The sequence below is a fragment of the Pseudophryne corroboree genome, chromosome 5, assembly GCF_028390025.1.
Source record: "Pseudophryne corroboree isolate aPseCor3 chromosome 5, aPseCor3.hap2, whole genome shotgun sequence".
NCBI lineage: Eukaryota > Metazoa > Chordata > Amphibia > Anura > Myobatrachidae > Pseudophryne > Pseudophryne corroboree.
Genome location: NC_086448.1, coordinates 626698445 through 626719726, shown reverse-complemented (window position 1 = coordinate 626719726; position 21282 = coordinate 626698445). Strand labels below are relative to the sequence as shown.

Below are 21282 nucleotides of genomic sequence, written 5' to 3'. Positions count from 1 at the left end.
GACAGCATACACTTTTTACACATAATGGCAGACAGCGTGCCCTCGTTACACATAGCGGCAGACAGCGTGCACTTTTTACACATTACGGCAGACAGCGTCCCCATTTTACACATTACGGCAGACAGCATACACTTTTTACACATAACGGCGGAAATGGAGTAAGGGAGACCCCTAACAGGTGGTGGTGATGTAACTACTTAAAACTGCAAAATATAGAAACAGACAAGGGCAGGGGGGGGGGGGGGGGAGGGGGGGGATATACAAAAAGCTGCGATGTCGCTTCGGTAGGTGAAAACAGACGGATATTGCGATTAATGATTGATGGTAATTAACGCAGTATCAAATTAGAAGCCATCTTTATCGGCTGAAAAACACATGGTATCGGTGATACAGAGGCAAGAGATGAAACTCAATATAAAAATATACATTTTTTTCATAAGAAATTTAAAAAAAATTATACATACAATATATATATACATACATACACACACATATACATATATACATATATATAATTTTTTTTTTTGTGTGTGTTTTTATACACATGTGATGCAACAGAATTGAAACACATAATTCCTACCAGCCCCAGGGGGTTGCTGCAGACAGCAATAAAAGCAAATGGAGACTCACCATGCACATAGGGAATGAACAGCAGCAGCAGCAGCTCCAGCTCCTCTCTCTCTTTCCCTCTCTCTCCCAGTCCCTCCCATTATGACAGTGGGCGCCGGGGACGGCCACGAGATCTTGGCGTGATGCTTGTCAGATCCCCGGCGCCCAAATACAGAGAGAGAGAGAGAGAGAGGAAGCCGAGGGAGGGGCGGGATATAAACAGGAAGGGGGAGGAGCTGTTAGCTGCCCCTCCTCGCTTTCCTGATTGATAACATGATATTGCAGCAGTGAAGGAGGAGGCGCTGGAGAGAGCATTCCCTCCAGCAGCAGCCAGTCACAAGAGAGTGTGTGAGACGGTGACCTGTTTGTATATGAGGGAGGGAGGGACGGACCCTCCTCCCTCTTCGTGTGTTACAGAGGCGGCAGCCGCAGCAGCGTGTCTGGTGCTGCAGTGCGGCTGCTGCCCGTAGTGCCCTGGCGGGTGGCCAGATCGTTCCTTACGACGGGCGGGAGTCGCGGGACGCAGACCCGACGGCGGGTCACGGGAGTGCTGGTGTGCGGCTGCGGCATGAGATACAATGAGTCATTGTGACTCATTCATGTAATGCCGGCCGGCGGCTGTGGGCCCTTGAGTGCGGCGGGGCCCCAGTGCAATGCACTGCCTGCCCCGCCAGTAGTTCCGCCCCTGCCCCACACTACATAACTGCACTACCTCCCATGGTCACACTACATCAGGGTGAAGGGGGGAGGGAGGGGAATGCTATTTTCTGTGGCTGTAGTCACCAGTGGGTGTGGTATCAGGACTGGCCCTGACCAATTTGGTACCCTAGAGCTTTAACACCAGCACACAATAGTGATGTGAGGTTCCTTTCACATCTGTGCATGAATTTTGTAGGGTTACAGGCGTTTCTGTATGAAGCAGCATAGTTTCTTCTGAAAAGTCTACTAAAATATCTTTCTAGCAAAAGCTACACCAGTGGCGTCAGAAGGCGGGTGCGGGGGGTGCGGCCCACACCCGGTTGTCCGCCTCGGAAGGGGTGACACCAAAGTGCCAGCTCTTCTGTAGTGATAGCAGCCGAGTGCTGCAGTGAGATAAACCCCTGCAGCACTCTGCTTCTGTCACAGATAAGAGCCGGCACTGCATGCTGAGCAGTCTCCGGGGGGCAGCCAGCATCTTCGGGGAAGCTGGCATGCCCCCGAAGCAAAGAAAAAAAAGATCTGTGAGGACACGCCCCCTATATTATTAGGCCATGCCTAAACCTAACTAACCTCCTGAGACCATTTGCCAACACTTCTCTCATTTTGGGAGGTGACCTAAATTTAGTTTCTTCTACCACTTTAGATACAACTCTCCCATCAAATCAACCAGCACAACTTCCGAAAATAAATTTAGGTTATATTGCAGACCAACTTGACCTTATTGATATTTCAAGGATACGCCATCCTATCGATTTAGAATATACCTGTTATTCGGTTACACATAATGTCTTTTCTAGTTGGATTATTTTTTTGTGTCCACTACTCTGTAGTGGACACAAAAAATCAAGATCATTGACTCAGACATTGACCCTATCACTCTGTCAGATCATGCCCCTATGTGGATGTCTCTTCAGGGTAAATTTACCTTAGGCAGTTACTCCCATTGGCGCTTCCCAGCAAAACTATCTAATTCTAAAAAATTATAATTATTCCTGAAGTGGCTTGGGACAATTATGCCATTTGTAATGTCTCCCATGAAACGGACCCTGCTCTCTTTTGGCAACATGCTAAAGCTGTTTTAAGGGGTGACATTATTACCTTTGTATCTCAATATAAGAAAGATCAGGATACTGCTTACTAGAGATGTGCGGTGGACACTTTGTGTTTTGGTTTTGGATCTGGATCTCGCTCGTGTTTTGGATTTGGATTGTTTTTGCCAAAACCACCCTTTCGGGTTTTCGTTTTGGTTTTGGATCTGGATGATTTTTGAAAAAACCCAGAACAACAGCTAAAATCACAGAATTTGGGGGTAATCTTGATCCCATGGTATTACTAACCTCAATAACATTCATTTCCACTCTTTTCCAGTCTATTCTGAACACCTCACAATATTGTTTTTTGGCCAAACGGTTGCACCGAGGTCGCTGGACAACTAAGCTAAGCAACACAAGTGGGCGGCACAAACACCTGGCCCATCTAGGAGTGGCACTGCAGTGGCAGACAGGATGACAGTTTTATAAAATAGGCCCCAAAGAGCACATCATGCAAAGAAAAAAAAGAGGTGCAAGATGGATGGCCCACCCGGGCCCTCCCACCCTCCCAGCCACCCTTATGTTGTAGAAACAGGACATGCACACTTTAACAAACCAATCATTTTAGCAACAGGATCTGCCACACGACTGGCTGAAATGATTGGTTTGGTTTGTTTGGGTATCATCAAAAAAGAAGTAATTAATACCCACACCAAAAAAGAAGCAATTAATCTCTCCTTGCACAAACTGGCTCTACAGAGGCAAGATGTTGTCCTCATCCTCCGATTCCTCACCCCTTTCAGTGTGTACATACTCATCCTCACAGAGAACATTGCACAACACGGAAATCATTCTCCTGCGCTTGAGTCAGGTGCATTCCCCCTCATATGCCTATATTGTAGGTGGCTGTATAGGCTTGAATGGCCTTTTGCTGCACCACCACATTAATTGTATGTGCAAAACATGGGACATGCTGGAATTTGCCCAGATGTAATGCACGCACAATATTGGTGGCATTGTCAGATATCACAAATCCCTAGGAGAGTCTATGTGGGGTAAGCCATTGTGCGATGAGTCCTTCAGTTTCCGTAATAGGTTGTCAGCGGTGTGCCTCTTACGGAAACCGGTGATACACAGCATAGCCTACCTAGGAACGAGTTGACGTTTGTGAGATGCTGATACTGGTGCTGCTGCTGTTGTTGCTGTGGGAGGCAATACATATACCCAGTGAGTTGTCACAGTCATGTAGTCCTTAGTTTGCCCTGCTTCACTTGTCCACATGTTCGTGGTTAAGTGGACACTGGGTACAACCGCATTTTTCAGGACGCTGAGGACACTTTTCTTAATGTCCCTGTACAGTCCGGGAATCGCTTGCCTAGTGAAGTGGAATCTAGATGGCATTTGGTACCAGGGACACAGTACGTCCATCAATTGTCTAAATCCCACTGCACTAATGGCGGATACCGGACGTACGTCTAACACCAACATAGTTGTTGTAGCCGATTTGTAACAGGGTGATCATCTTCCTCACAAAGGAATGTTGGACAGTCAATTGCTTAGTTGAAGTAGTACAAGTGGTCTTCCGACTGCCCCTCTGGGAAGACGATCGACTCCCAGCAGCAACAACAGCAGCGCCAGCAGCAGCAGGCGTACCACTCAAGGATTGTATATACAAAGAGAAAAAAAGTATGACACTAGTTTGGGCGCACTCTTGTTATTATTTTTGATAATGATCAAATGAGATAAAGGCCTAAAGCTTGATATTGACGTCTAGGGCTAGTACTCTGCTATCCTTTTAAATAACCTCAAAACAGGATATATTCTGCATGAATAGCCATATTTATATAATGAAAGATGTGACTGGAAGAAACACCAATTTAAGTTGCAAAATAATGTGTGAAATGTTCAGATCTTAATTATACCTGGATAATTGCATAATGGAAGGTAGCTACATCACAAACTGCCTCCGTCTGCCAGAGATCTGTACAAACTTTGTTTGTATTAATGCGGCCCTGATTAGGGTTGGATTAGTGGGTGGGAGAGCCCACACACTATGGAATGATTTTTAGTAACTTGCCACTGTCTTTGATAGGTAAATCATAGGAAGATTAGGAAAGTAGTTGGAATCAGTGAAGTAGTGATACTGCTGTTGGCGTTAATACCATAGGAGGATCTTTCTACTTCACCGGGTATTCCCTAGTAGTCACCCGTCTAGGTACTGACCCAGCCCACCTCCGTTTAGCTTCCAAGATCGGACGAGATTGGGCGTGAACGGAGGGGTATGGTCGTAGAGAGAGCTTGCCCTATATCGCCAATGAGAGTGCACCGAAACGGAAGGATAGATTCCTTCTCGGGAGAGAATATTATGAGATTATAAAATGATTGAATAAATACCGATAGATAATTAGGTGTGAATCTGCTGTCCACGTTAGACTGGCAAGACGTGTACCCTAGGGGACTAGTCCGCCTGAATCGTGGATGAGAGTTCACGGAAAGAAGGAAAGTGGGAACGTAGTCAAGAATTTACACAGTCATAAAGGATAAATATTTGGAGTTCTTGATTTCCTTAGGATCACCTGTCTGACTTAAATTAAATATATAAATCTTGATGATAGTGGACAGTATCATGCGGATATCACAAAAAGGAAGGAAATACCGAAGAATGTAATCAGAATATCCATGCATTGACACATTGATATATATCTTTAGTGCTATTATGCTGGGTACTGGATTTGGTATGTTCAACACATCCTATAAAATAACTAGAAAAACTGGTCACTACTGACAGTGGCAAAGTTATGAGTTATTAACTGTCTCCTTGGTAACGGGTCGTCAGGGGGACAGTACCCTCGAGTTGCTTTTAAAGCACTGTCTGGCGCAGACCACTGGTGGAACCGAATGATATAAGTCCCACAAATGTAATTGCCTGAAGCACGCAGGCAATAACTCATAACTTTGCCAGTAATCTATGTAATAGCACTAAAGATATATATCAATGTGTCAATGCATGGATATTCTGATTACATTCTTCGGTATTTCCTTCCTTTTTGTGATATCTGCATGATACTGTCCACTATCATCAAGATTTATATATTTAATTTAAGTCAGACAGGTGATCCTAAGGAAATCAAGAACTCCAAATATTTATCCTTTATGACTGTGTAAATTCTTGACTACGTTCCCACTTTCCTTCTTTCCGTGAACTCTCATCCACGATTCAGGCGGACTAGTCCCCTAGGGTACACGTCTTGCCAGTCTAACGTGGACAGCAGATTCACACCTAATTATCTATCGGTATTTATTCAATCATTTTATAATCTCATAATATTCTCTCCCGAGAAGGAATCTATCCTTCCGTTTCGGTGCACTCTCATTGGCGATATAGGGCAAGCTCTCTCTACGACCATACCCCTCCGTTCACGCCCAATCTCGTCCGATCTTGGAAGCTAAACGGAGGTGGGCTGGGTCAGTACCTAGACGGGTGACTACTAGGGAATACCCGGTGAAGTAGAAAGATCCTCCTATGGTATTAACGCCAACAGCAGTATCACTACTTCACTGATTCCAACTACTTTCCTAATCTTCCTATGATTTACCTATCAAAGACAGTGGCAAGTTACTAAAAATCATTCCATAGTGTGTGGGCTCTCCCACCCACTAATCCAACCCTAATCAGGGCCGCATTAATACAAACAAAGTTTGTACAGATCTCTGGCAGACGGAGGCAGTTTGTGATGTAGCTACCTTCCATTATGCAATTATCCAGGTATAATTAAGATCTGAACATTTCACACATTATTTTGCAACTTAAATTGGTGTTTCTTCCAGTCACATCTTTCATTATATAAATATGGCTATTCATGCAGAATATATCATGTTTTGAGGTTATTTAAAAGGATAGCAGAGTACTAGCCCTAGACGTCAATATCAAGCTTTAGGCCTTTATCTCATTTGATCATTATCAAAAATAATAACAAGAGTGCGCCCAAACTAGTGTCATACTTTTTTTCTCTTTGTATATACAATTCTGCTTGCCTTTTATGACCCTGGGCGCACCGCCATACGGACAGATTGGGATTTCCAAAGATTATTGTCCATTTCTGGCTCTTATTTAATTTTCTGTATCTTTGAATCTAGTTCTGTGCAGGATCAACAACCAGTGTTTTTTCATGTACCACTCAAGGATCCCTAGGAGTAATCTCGGTTAGGAGAGGACTCGTCAGTCATGCCAATGACATGGCCTGCAAGACTACTTACGTTCCTGACTGAGGAGGAAATTGACGTTGAGGGAGTTGGTGGTGTGGCTTGCAGGAGCTTGAGTACAAAAGGAAGAAGGGATTTAGGTGTCAGTGGACTGCCTACGCTCTTACCCAAAGTGTCTGAACTTGACAATGACTTCTGATGAATACGCTGCAGGTGACGTTTAAGGAAGGATGTTCCGAGGTGGTTAACGTCCTTAACCGTACTTTTTACGGATTGACAAAGGAAACACGGTTTGACACCTGTTGTCTGGATTTGAGGAGAAATAATTCCACACCGTAGAGGTGGCTTTTTTGGTATTTTGCCCAGGCATTACAATGGGCTTTCTCATCCCATGGACAACAACTGTCTCCACTGGTGCCTTATTCAAAGAAACCACTTCAACATCAGAATCCTCATCGTCAACTTCCTCCTCAGCGCCAGCTACACCAATATCCTCCTCATCCTGGTGTACGTCTACAGTGACATCCTCAATCTCAATATCAGCAACTGAACTGGTGGTGCTCCTTCCAGCACTTGCAGGGGGCGTGCAAATGGTGGTAGGAGCCTCCTTTTTCCATACAGTCTTGGGAAGATCAGGCCTAGACATCGCAACAGCGGACACACTTGGACTCTCCTTGGGTATTTGCAATATTTCTGAACACATAGGTGGTCATTCCGAGTTGGTCGCTCGCTAGCAATTTTTAGCAGCCGTGCAAACGCAATGTCGTCGCCCACCGGGGAGTGTATTTTCGCTTTGCAGAAGTGCGAATGCCTGTGCAGCAGAGCTCCTGCAAAATCATTTTGTGCAGAACAAGACCAGCCCTGTAGTTACTCTTCGTGTGCGTTGATTCTAACGTTGGTGGGTTGTCTTTTGACGTCACACACCCGCCCAGTGTTCGGCCAGCCACGTCTGCGTTTTCCCTGGCACGCCTGAGTTTTTCTAAGCACTCCCTGAAAACGGTCAGTTCACACCCAGAAACGCCCCCTTCCTGTCAATCATCTTGAGGCCGCCAGTACGAATGAAAACGTCGCTAGAACCTGTGCAAAACCACAAAGGCCTTTGTACCTATACGTTGCGTGTGCGCATTGCTGTCCATACGCATGCGCAGAAATACCAATTTTTAGCCTGATCGCTGTGCTGTGAACAACGGCAGCTAGCGATCAACTTGGAATGACCCCCATAGTTATTTTTTCCTGTGCTTTAACAAGCTTAAGTTTTTTAATTTGTCGAGAGGGAGGAGGGCTTCCATCGTCATGAGAAGCTGAGGCATCAGTCATGAACATAGGCCAAGGCCTTAGCCTTTCCTTGCCACTTTGTGTCGTGAATGGCAAATTGCCAATTTTACGTTTCTCATCAGATAATTTCTTTTTTTTCCGGATTATTAATTTATGCTTCTAGGATTTTACATGCCCTCTATGACATTGGGCATCGGCCTTAGCAGATGATCGTCAATATCATGACTGGTGGCAGCAGCAGCTTCAAGAATTGAAAGTGGTTCCTGCTCATCCACTATTTTTTCCTCTAAATTGTTGTTCTCCATTTCACAGGACAGCCCCCTTTATTATTACAGCACACAGAACAGTGCCCCTTTATTTCCACAGCACCCCTGTATTCTTACAGCATACAGGACCAGTGTACTTTTATTTTAACAACTACACCCCAGAATTATTACAGCATACAGGACCAGTGTGCTTTTATTTTAACAACAGCAGCACCCCTGAATTTTTATAGCATACAGGGCCAGAGTAATATTATTTTAACAGCAGCACCCTTGTAGTTTTACAGCACACAGGACCAGTGTGCTTTTAGTTTAACAGCACCCCTGCATTTTTACAGCATACAAGACTGGGCCAGCACCCCTATATTTTCACAGCATACAGGACCAGTATACTTTTATTTTAACAACAGCAGCAGCCCTGAAAATTTACAGCATACACGACTGGGCCAGCACCCCTGTATTTCTACAACATACAGGATCAGTGTGCTTTTATTTTAACAACAGCACCCGTGAATTTTTACAGCATACAAGTCAGGGCCAGCACCCCTGTATTTCTACAACATACAGGATCAGTGTGCTTTTATTTTAACAACAGCACCCGTGAATTTTTACAGCATACAAGTCAGGGCCAGCACCCCTGTATTTCACAACATACTAGGCCAGTGTGCTCTTATTTTAACAAAAGCAGCACCCCTGAATTCTTACAGCATATAAGACTGGGCCATCACCCCTGTATTTTCACAGCATACAGGAGCAGTGTGATTTTATTTTAACAACTGCACCCCAGAATTTTTACATCATCCAGGACCAGTGTACGTTTATTTTAACAACAGCAGCACCCCTTAATTTTTACAGCAAACAAGACTGGGCCAGCACCCCTGTATTTTCACAGCATACAGGACCAGTGAGTTTTTATTTTAACAACTGCACCCCTGAATTTTTACAGCATACTGGACCAGTGTTCTTTTATTTTAACAACAGCAGCACCCCTTATTTTTTTACAGCATATAAGACTGGGTCAGCACCCCTATATTTTCACAGCATACAGGACCAGTGTGCTTTTATTTTAACAACTGCACCCCTGAATTTTTACAGCATACAGGACCAGTGTGCTTTTATTTTAACAACAGCAGCAACCCTTATTGTTTACAGCATACAAGACTGGGCCAGCACCCCTATATTTCACAGCATGCAGGACCAGTGTGCTTTTGTTTTAACAACAGCAGCACCCTTGAATTCTTACAGCATATAATACTGGTCCATCACCCCTGTATTTTTACAGCATACAAGACCGGTGTACTTTTATTTTAACAGCAGCACCCCTTATTTTTTACAGCATACAAGACTGGGCCAGCACCCATGTGTTCTCACAGCACACAGGACCAGTGTGTTTTTATTTTAACAACTGCACCCCTGAATTTTTACAGCATACAGGACCAGTGTGTTTTTATTTTAACAACCGCACCCCTGAATTTTTACAGCATACAAGACAGGGCCAGCATCCCTGTATATCATAGCATACAGGGCCAGTGTACTTTTATTTTAACAACAACAGCAGCAGCAGCCCTGATTTTTTTCAGCATACAAGACTGGGCCATCACCCTTGTATTTTCACAGCATACAGGAGCAGTGTGATTTTATTTTAACAACTGCACCTCTGAATTTTTACAGCATACTGGACCAGTGTTCTTTTATTTTAACAACAGCAGCACCCCTTATTTTTTACAGCATATAAGACTGGGTCAGCACCCCTATATTTTCACAGCATACAGGACCAGTGTGTTTTTATTTTAACAACTGCACCCCTGAATTTTTACAGCATACAGGACCAGTGTGCTTTTATTTTAACAACAGCAGCAACCCTTATTGTTTACAGCATACAAGACTGGGCCAGCACCCCTATATTTTCACAGCATGCAGGACCAGTGTGCTTTTGTTTTAACAACAGCAGCACCCTTGAATTCTTACAGCATATAAGACTGGTCCATCACCCCTGTATTTTCACAGCATACAGGACCAGTGTACTTTTATTTTAACAGCAGCACCCCTTATTTTTTACAGCATACAAGACTGGGCCAGCACCCATGTGTTCTCACAGCACACAGGACCAGTGTGTTTTTATTTTAACAACTGCACCCCTGAATTTTTACAGCATACAGGACCAGTGTGCTTTTATTTTAACAACAGCTGCAACCCTTATTGTTTACAGCATACAAGACTGGGCCAGCACCCCTATATTTTCACAGCATGCAGGACCAGTGTGCTTTTGTTTTAACAACAGCAGCACCCTTGAATTCTTACAGCATATAATACTGGTCCATCACCCCTGTATTTTCACAGCATACAAGACCGGTGTACTTTTATTTTAACAGCAGCACCCCTTATTTTTTACAGCATACAAGACTGGGCCAGCACCCATGTGTTCTCACAGCACACAGGACCAGTGTGTTTTTATTTTAACAACTGCACCCCTGAATTTTTACAGCATACAGGACCAGTGTGTTTTTATTTTAACAACCGCACCCCTGAATTTTTACAGCATACAAGACAGGGCCAGCATCCCTGTATATCATAGCATACAGGGCCAGTGTACTTTTATTTTAACAACAACAGCAGCAGCAGCCCTGATTTTTTTCAGCATACAAGACTGGGCCATCACCCTTGTATTTTCACAGCATACAGGAGCAGTGTGATTTTATTTTAACAACTGCACCTCTGAATTTTTACAGCATACTGGACCAGTGTTCTTTTATTTTAACAACCGCAGCACCCCTTATTTTTTACAGCATATAAGACTGGGTCAGCACCCCTATATTTTCACAGCATACAGGACCAGTGTGTTTTTATTTTAACAACTGCACCCCTGAATTTTTACAGCATACAGGACCAGTGTGCTTTTATTTTAACAACAGCAGCAACCCTTATTGTTTACAGCATACAAGACTGGGCCAGCACCCCTATATTTTCACAGCATGCAGGACCAGTGTGCTTTTGTTTTAACAACAGCAGCACCCTTGAATTCTTACAGCATATAAGACTGGTCCATCACCCCTGTATTTTCACAGCATACAGGACCAGTGTACTTTTATTTTAACAGCAGCACCCCTTATTTTTTACAGCATACAAGACTGGGCCAGCACCCATGTGTTCTCACAGCACACAGGACCAGTGTGTTTTTATTTTAACAACTGCACCCCTGAATTTTGACAGCATACAGGACCAGTGTGCTTTTATTTTAACAACAGCAGCACCCCTTATTTTTTTTTTACAGCGTACAAGACTGGGCCAGCACCCCATATTTTCACAGCATACAGGACCAGTGTGCTTTTATTTTAACAACAGCAGCACCCCTGAATTTTTACAGCATACAAGACTGAGCCAGGACCCCTGTATTTTCATAGAATACAGGACCAGTGTGCTTTTATTTTAACAACTGCACCCCAGAAGTTTTACAGCATACTGGGCCAGTGTAATATTTTAACAGCAGCACCCCTGTATTTTTACTACATACAGGACCAGTGTGCTTTTATTTTAACAACAGCAGCAGCCCTGATTTTTTTCAGCATACAAGACTGGGCCATCACCCTTGTATTTTCACAGCATACAGGAGCAGTGTGATTTTATTTTAACAACTGCACCCCTGAATTTTTACAGCGTACAGGGCCAGTGTAATATTTTAAAAGCAGCACCCCTGCATTTTTACAACATACAGGACCAACGTACATGACAACTGCACCCCTGAATTTTTACAGCATACAAGACCAGTGTGCTTTTATTTTAACAGCACCCCTGTATTTCACAGCATACAGGACCAGTGTGCTTTTTTTAACAACAGCACCCCTGAATTTTTACAGCACACAGGACCAGTGTGCTTTTATTTTAACAACAGCTCCCCTGTATTTTCACAGCATACAGGACAAGTGTGCTTTTTTTAACAACCGCACCCCTAAATCTTTACAGCACACAGGACCAGTTTGCTTTTATTTTAACAGCAGCACCCCTGAATTTTTACAGCATACAGGAGGATAGTGCCCCTGCTTCATCTACAACACAGTGACAACCAGGACAGCAGCACCCATGTACAGCTGCAGCACCTTTAACAGCACATAAAACACCAGTGACAGCCAGGACAGCACCACTAACAGCACAGGCACACCACAGTGACTGCAGCAGCACCCCTACAGAGCACACACTGACTGCACCCGACGCCACCACCCACAGAGACAGAGGTCTGTCTCCCTCACTCTCCAAGTCTGGAGTGAAAATGGCGGCGATGCACGGCTGTTTATATGGAAACCAAAACCTGAGAGAATCCAAAAGCAGGATGATGATGTTTTGCCTCGTTCTGATTTCCGAGTCTGGCGGGAAGTCCTGAGCTGGGCTCGGATCCCAGCTCGGAGCATGAAGTTTGGGGGAGTTCAGTTCTCTGGAAACCAAACCCGCTCATATCTACTGCTTACAGGGAGGCCTAGTCTGCCCTACCTACAACCTTTCAGGCCTTTAAAACATCCTCCACCCTAGACATTAAACAAAAATTTAAGGAAGCAAAACTGCATTTCGATCAGGTTTTAACGCAGATAGATAATATGTTTCTGACTGGTGGGAATCATCTTTTTTTTAGCATGGAAATAAACCTAGCTGCCTACTTTCTAACTTACTTTGAGCTGATAGCTGCCACTCACATTTTGCAGCACCGAAGGATGACAATTCAACCACTCAATTTGATGGGAAATCTATTGCCCATATTTTCCCTGATCTCTACCAGCGTCTATATACTCAAGACCCCATTAATCTGCATAATAAGCAGTCATTTTGGCAAAAGATTTCACTGCCGCAGATCCCCCTTGGTAGAGCTTCTTGTCACCCAGTTCTCCACTGAAGAGGTCTCCGATGCTATTAAGACCCTTAAATCTATAATAACACCTGGCCCCGATGGCCTTTCAGGCAAATTTTTTAAACTCCATTTTCCAAAAATTGTCCCTTCCTTAATGGCCTTTTATAACTCTTTCCTTCAGTCACATTCTATGCGCCTACATATAAATTCAGCGTTGATAAAAGTATTACCAAAACCTGGAAAAGATCCTCTACTCCCTTCCTCATACAGACCCATATCGTTACTCAGTGTCGATTATAAATTGTTCACTAAACTGTTAGTATATCAGTTAAAAATTATTTTACCAGAAATAATACATCCAGATCAAACTGGATTCATTTGGGGTAGATACTCCGTAACTAATATCCGTAAAGTTCTGACCATTCTCCAATCGCAGGAGTCTTCTTCAATGGGTGATCCTGCGTTTTTATTATCACTTGATGCTGAAAAAGCATTTGATTTGGTATCCTGGGGTCACCTATTCGAGGCTCTCCTGCGATTTGGTTTCCCTCCGGAACTCATAAGCGTACTGAAAACTCTTTATAATAATCCATCTACCCAACTATTTACTAATAGGCTTCTTTCCCATCCCTTTATAATCCATAGACGCATGATACAGGGATGCTCGTTATCGCCTCTCCTATTTGCAATTACATTAGAATCGCTTGCGTTTGCTTTATGCCAGGACACAGCTTTTACTGGCATATCTATAAAAACAATTGAATCTAAACTGGATCTCTTCACGAATGACATGCTCTTATTTATTACTAAGTCTTCATCTTCTATCCCTGCATTTTTTATACTGTTCGTGAATTTAGCTCATTTGCAGGCTACCGCTTCGATGTCAATAAATCAGAATTACTTCTCCTTAATTGCCCAGGAGGACTTGCACAATACCCTAATCTTTCCTCTATGTTCACCCTTGTCCCAGACAAGTAGAAATATCTGGGGTTATATATTCCTTCTAAGTTTTCTCAACTTTATTCTGTTAATATCATATCTGTTCTTTGTAAGGTTAAATCCAAAGTGGATTCTTGGATGGACCTCAGGCTCAGGTTCGGCAGGATTGTTGTAGTGGAATCTGTTCTATTCCCAAGCTGGCATATTTGCTTCAAATGTTGCCAATTATCATAGTGAAGAAATATATTCTTTTGTGCTCATAATTATTTTCTAAATTTATCTGGAAAAAAGATAGTCCAAACATGCCTTATTCTAAAGCCTATATCACTAAAAAGCAGGGGGGTCTAAGTATGCCGAATATCCTAGATCGTCTTTTTACAGGTACGCATCTGACTTGCTCTTATGCCTCAATCTTTTTACTAATCTAATAGAGGAAGCCCTTTTTTTTCCTTACTCACCAGCAGCTCTTCACGCCCCACTGACTAAGATCACACAGGAGGAATAACATTATATTCTGGCGCACCTACAAAGCCTGGACTGCTACACACAACTGTCTGCAGAGTGATCCATTTACTACCCCACATATTCCCCTATGGGGCAACCTGACCTTCCCACCCTTTCTTGACAACCTAACATTCTACTCCTGGCATTTGAAGGGAATCAGTGGTATTAAGGATGTCTTTGATCCTGATGGACAGTTATCATCCTTTTACCAAAAACAGGAGTGTTTCTATTTACCACATACTCATTTTAGATGTTCCTCGACACTAAATTCAATCACTATCTGACCATTTAGGCCGCGAACAGTCCAAGCCCATAAAAAAAATGTAAACTGAGATCCACTGCCTAAATTTTGACTAAAACAAAGCAAAAAAAAAGAGACTAAAATGTGACTAAATCACTGACGTGGTTTTCTAAACCAATGTGAAATTAATTTTGAAGTGAAGCCAATGGACTTTCCTATACCCAGAATTTGTATAGCATACATAATTTCTCTTTTAACTGGGCAAGCTCTTGAGTGGGTATTGTCACAACTGAGGGCCTGAGCTGACAGGAGGAAGCCTCAGTTGTAGGGGCTGAGGTGAAACTAAACTTCGGAGGTTTAATCAGACCCCTGGACATATGAGTAAGCTGTAGAAAGGTTGCCCGAAGGCGTGACCACGACAACCAGGATTAAAAGTCAATAAAAGTTTATTAACAGAACTCCATGTATTCACAGCAGTGATAAATGAATGAAGATATACAGCAGATATGATAAAACAGTTCCTGGATAACTATGGGTTTGGCAATGGCCACAGGGTACTGGTAGCAATAGGTACAGTTCTTAATGTCCCAGGGATGGAATGTCCTTACCAGACCCGTCCATAGTATTAAGTGTAGCCAAGGAACACACCAGCAGATGTATCACTGGAAGCCGGTAACACTGTAGTTGAGGTAGCTGCTGTGGACGCTGGATGGAACCAGCCAGGTGTTAGAACATGGAGTGGATGCTGGATGGAACCAGCCAAATAGTAGAATGAAGCTAGGGAGCGAGGATATAGGAACCGATGGTGTGCGGGTACCGATGGTTTGCGGGTACCGATGGTATGCAGGTAACCGCTGGAGAAGCACCGGCTCTTTAAGGAAGCTGATCACTGCTGGAAGCTGACCGCTGGAAGCAGATGAAACTGTAGCTGGAAGCTGGAGCAAACACAGAAGACTGCAGAGTCAGGCTGCACCGCAAGGTGGTAAGCTGGTGCGGGTCTCTTAGTGGTAACTGGAAACAGGAGCTGGAAACCTGGAATGAAAACAACCACAGGAGAGAGAGACTGGAAACAAGGTTTGACAACCAAAGCACTGACGATTTCCTGTTGCAGGCTCAATCCCTTTATACCCTTAGGTATGCAGGGATTGGATGAGCAATTAGGCAGACTTCAGCGGAGCTATGGATTGGAGGTCAAGATCATGTGACAAGAACTAAGATGGCTGCGCCCATACCGGCCAGTGGAGGGAAACCTTGTTTGTAACACCACATGGAGATTCCTCTGTAATGGCGGCGGTGAACACAGAGAACGCCGACTTGCGTCTCAAACCTCCAGCATGGACGGCCGCGGCCGCAGTAGGTGAAGAGTGCCACATACCCTGTAGTGCATTGAGAATAGGAGACGATGCCCGAGGCCCCGCCGGCAGGTGACGCCATGCCAGTCGCCCGGGCATTAGAAGGACAATATCCACGGATCAGCAAAGATGAGACATGACATATGAATGCTAGCAACATAGCTGGGTACCGGGCCTAGGATGCTGAGCCAGCCTTAGGAGACACCTGAAAGGTAAATAATGGCGTCCAGATACCCGGATCGTGACAGCACCCCCCCCTACCTTTAGGAGTGGCCCCAGGACACTTCTTAGGCTTCTGAGGAAATCTGGAGTGGAAATTCCGGACCAAGGTAGGAGCATGGACATCTGAAGCATTGGTCCAAGAGCGTTCCTCAGGGCCAAAGCCCTTCCAATCAATAAGATATTGTAACTGACCATAACGGAATCGTGAATCCAGAATCTTGGCAACTTCATACTCAACTCCCCGTTGAGTCTGGACTTTAGGAGCCGAAGGTAGTGCAGAATGGAATCGATTCAGGATCAGCGGTTTCAGAAGGGAAACATGGAATGTCCTAGGAATTTTCAAGAATGGGGGTAACTGAAGTTTGTAAGCAACAGGATTGATAACTTGTTCAATTTGAAAAGGACCGATGTAACGGGGCGCAAACTTCATGCTTGGAACTCTCAATCTCAAATTCTTTGTAGACAACCACACACGATCACCCACTTTGAGGGCAGGAACTGCCCTACGCTTCTTATCTGCAAACTTCTTGTATCCAAATGATGCTTTGAGCAGGGCCGCTCGAACATTTTTCCAGTTGTTTAAAAACTGGCGCAAGGTGATATCAACTGCTGGTTCAGAAGTCGCTGGAAGCGGCTGGATTTCTGGAACTTTAGGGTGGAATCCGTAGTTGATGAAGAATGGTGTTGAAGAAGATGAGGAATGATATTGGTTATTATGGCTGAACTCGGCCCAGGGAAGAAATTGAACCCAGTCATCTTGAGAGGAAGATACATAGATGCGGAGGAAGGCCTCCAAGTCCTGATTCACCCTCTCAGTTTGACCATTGGTCTGAGGATGGTAAGCTGTAGAGAACTTTAATTTGACTTGGAGGGCTTGACACAAACTTCGCCAGAATTTGGCTACGAATTGTACTCCTCTATCAGAGATGATCTCCTCGGGAAGACCGTGTAGTCGGAAGATTTCCTGAATGAATACTTGAGCCAACTTGGAAGCTGACGGAAGACCGGTGAGGGGAATGAAATGTGCCATCTTGGTAAACCGGTCTACCACTACCCAGATAGTATTAAACTTGTTGCACATAGGCAGGTCTGTGACGAAGTCCATCGACAAATGGGTCCACGGTCGACGGGGAACAGATAATGGAACCAGTTGCCCCGCAGGCGACTGGCGGGATACTTTGTGTTGGGCACACTTTGGGCAAGAAGCAATAAACTCCATGACGTCCTTCTTCAGAGTTGGCCACCAATAAGACCTAGAGATGAACTCAAGGGTTTTCTGAATGCCTGTATGTCCGGCAAAACGGGAAGCATGTGCCCAATGCATGAGCTTCTTCCTTTACACCGACTTCACAAAACTTTTCCCTGGTGGGGGCGTAGAGTCCATCCTTACCATGGAGAATGCCAACGGATTGATAATAGGATGCTTGTCAGAAGACTCCGACTCATTTTCTTGCTCCCAAGAGCGGGAAAGGGCATCGGCCTTGCGATTCTGAGAGCCCGGACAAAACTAGAGTTTAAAGTTGAACCTAGAAAAGAAAAGTGCCCATCTGGCCTGACGAGGATTAAGACATTGTGCGCCTTTCAAATACAAAAGATTCTTGTGATCGGTAAGTATGGTAACAGAATGAGAAGCTCCCTCCAGCAGGTATCTCCACTCCTCCAGAACGAGTTTGATTGCCAGCAACTCCTGATCGCCAATGGCATAGTTGCGCTCAGCTGGAGAAAACTTCCGGGAGAAGAAGCTGCAAGGATGTAGATGGCCATCTTTAGCTCTCTGGGATAGCACCTCCCCTACTCCAATGGAAGAGGCATCCACCTCAAGCATGAAAGGTGAGTTGATGTCGGGCTGTTTCAAAACCGGAGCAGAGATGAATCGTTGCTTTAATAGATGAAAGGCTTGCATAGCTTCTTCAGACCACTTGGACGGGTTAGCACCCTTCTTGGTTAACGCAGTGATAGGTGCCACAATGGTGGAAAAGTCTTGTATAAACTTTCTGTAATAATTGGCGAAACCTAAAAATCTCTGGACCCCTTTGAGGGTTAAAGGTATCGGCCAATTCTGGATTGCTTGTAGTTTCTCAGGATCCATCTCTAGTCCGGAACCGGACACAATGTAGCCTAGAAACGGAATGGATTTAACTTCAAAAACACACTTCTCCAATTTGCAATAGAGATGATTGACACGGAGTCGGGATAGAACTTCCTTTACCCAGAAACGATGTTCTTCCAGATTGTTGGCAAAGATAAGTATATCATCCAGATAAACCACGACATGGCGATATAAGATGTCTCTGAAGATCTCATTCACGAAATGCTGGAAGACAGCTGGAGCATTACTTAATCCAAAAGGCATGACGAGGTACTCATAATGTCCATCACGGGTGTTAAATGCGGTCTTCCACTCGTCACCCTCTCGGATCCGGATGAGGTTGTAGGCATCCCTCAAATCTAATTTCGTGAAGATGGTTGCTCCGCTAACTCGATCGAAGAATTCTGTAATCAAGGGTAAAGGATATCTGTTCTTGACAGTGATGTCGTTCAAGCCTCTGTAGTCGATGCATGGCCGCAGGCCATCGTCTTTCTTCTTAACGAAGAAGAAACCTGCACCAGCTGGGGAGGAAGAAGGTCGAATGAAACCCTTCGCCAGATTCTCCTTAATATATTCTTCCATAGAATGCGTTTCTGGTAAAGACAACGGATAGGTTCGGCCTCGAGGTGGAACCTTCCCCGGGATGAGATCGATTGGACAGTCCCATTCCCTATGAGGAGGAAGGATATCGGCAGAAGCTTTACTGAACACATCCGTGTAATCTTGATACGGAGGAGGTGGAACATCAAACGACTTGGAGGAGGAAGAACTTACAAGAAGCACTTTGGACAAACAGGTCTCAGTACAGGAAGGACCCCATGCCAGGATTTGAGTAGTCGTCCAGTCAATCGATGGGTTATGGAGGGGAAGCCATGGAAGGCCCAAAACCACTGGATGTGTGGCTCTTGGAATAACTAGAAAAGAAATTAATTCTGAGTGAAGAACTCCTACTCTCAGACGAACTGGTAAAGTTCTTAAAGAAATAACTGTATCAAAAATCTTACTGCCATCCACGGCAGTCAAAGATATGGATGAGGAAAGTCTCTCAGTGGGTAGGGACCACCGTTTAACATAGGCTTCAGTTATGAAATTCCCAGCTGCTCCGGAATCTAGGAGGGCAATGATGTTCCTATAACGTTGAGCAATTTGAAGCGAGACTGGGAGATTACAATCCTGAGGAGATGGAGAGGAGAGCATTACTCCTAGCCGGCCCTCTCCTTGGCGGGCTAGGACTTGAAGTTTCCCGGACGTTTGGGACAGGCATTGATTGCATGAGACGGAGCTGCACAGTAAAGACAGAGGGACTCAGAAAGACGTCTTCGACGCTCAGCTGGAGATAGACGGGAACGACCAATTTGCATGGGCTCATCTTTAGATGGAGACGGTTGACGAGGAGGAGCAGAAGATTTTGGGATAGATGACCTTCCCCACTCAGTTGCTCTTTCTCTGAACCGTAGATTAACTTTTGTACATAGAGATATTAGCTCATCCAACTTAGAGGGCAAGTCTCTGGTAGCTAATTCGTCCTTGATGCGTTCAGATAAGCCATGCCAGAATGCAGCATACAGGGCTTCATCGTTCCATGCCAGTTCGGATGCCAGGATCTTGAACTGTATTAGGTACTGTCCCAAAGTACGCGTTCCTTGGCGTAAACGAAGAATCTCGGAAGAAGCTGAAGTTACACGGCCTGGCTCGTCGAAGATGCACCTGAATGTCGTTACAAAGTCAATATATGAGGACAACAGGGTGTCGGATTTCTCCCATAAAGGTGATGCCCAATCAAGGGCTGAGCCACTAAGGAGGGAAATAATATAAGCAATTTTAGTGCGTTCACTAGGGAAACTGCCAGGTTGTAGCTCGAAATGTATTTCACATTGATTGAGAAATCCCCTGCAAAATCTTGGAGATCCATCAAATTTTGCTGGCGTTGAAAGATGAAGACGTGGAGCAGAAATGGGCAAGGTGGGTGGGGTCACAACTGGTGTCACTGTGGTGGACGCACCGGACGCCCCTGATCCACGGAGGGTCGTTTGGATCCCATCCAGCCGAGTAGAGAGATCCTGGAGACAGCGGATGATGTGGCCTTGTGCAGCCTCCTGATGTTCGAGTCTGGCTGCCAGTTCTTGCATTGGCCTGGCCGCTTGATCCTGGTCTCCGGCTGGATTCATATGGTCAGTGCTTACTGTCACAACTGAGGGCCTGAGCTGACAGGAAGAAGCCTCAGTTGTAGGGGCTGAGGTGAAACTAAACTTCGGAGGTTTAATCAGACCCCTGGACATATGAGTAAGCTGTAGAAAGGTTGCCCAAGGCGTGACCACGACAACCAGGATTAAAAGTCAATAAAAGTTTATTAACAGAACTCCATGTATTCACAGCAGTGATAAATGAATGAAGATATACAGCAGATATGATAAAACAGTTCCTGGATAACTATGGGTTTGGCAATGGCCACAGGGTACTGGTAGCAGTAGGTACAGTTCTTAATGTCCCAGAGATGGAATGTCCTTACCAGACCCGTCCGTAGTATTAAGTGTAGCCAAGGAACACACCAGCAGATGTATCACTGGAAGCCGGTAACACTGTAGTTGAGGTAGCTGCTGTGGACGCTGGATGGAACCAGCCAGGTGTTAGAACATGGAGTGGATGCTGGATGGAACCAGCCAAATAGTAGAATGAAGCTAGGGAGCGAGGATATAGGAACCGATGGTGTGCGGGTACCGATGTTTTGCGGGTACCGATGGTATGCAGGTAACCGCTGGAGAAGCACCGGCTCTTTAAGGAAGCTGATCACTGCTGGAAGCTGACCGCTGGAAGCAGATGAAACTGTAGCTGGAAGCTGGAGCAAACACAGAAGACTGTAGAGTCAGGCTGCACCGCAAGGTGGTAAGCTGGTGCGGGTCTCTTAGTGGTAACTGGAAACAGGAGCTGGAAACCTGGAATGAAAACAACCACAGGAGAGAGAGACTGGAAACAAGGTTTGACAACCAAAGCACTGACGATTTCCTGGTGCAGGCTCAATCC

General features: G+C 44.8%; 1 protein-coding gene and 2 pseudogenes across 1 annotated transcript in view; 2 read left to right on the top strand and 1 right to left on the bottom strand.

The window, feature by feature from the left end:
• Positions 1–21282, top strand: part of LOC134929276 (uncharacterized) — a 170519-nt gene that overhangs the window by 136572 nt on the left and 12665 nt on the right. The window lies entirely within an intron of this gene.
• On the bottom strand, positions 4514–4632 carry LOC134930180 (5S ribosomal RNA; annotated as a pseudogene).
• LOC134930179 (5S ribosomal RNA) lies at positions 5735–5853 on the top strand (annotated as a pseudogene).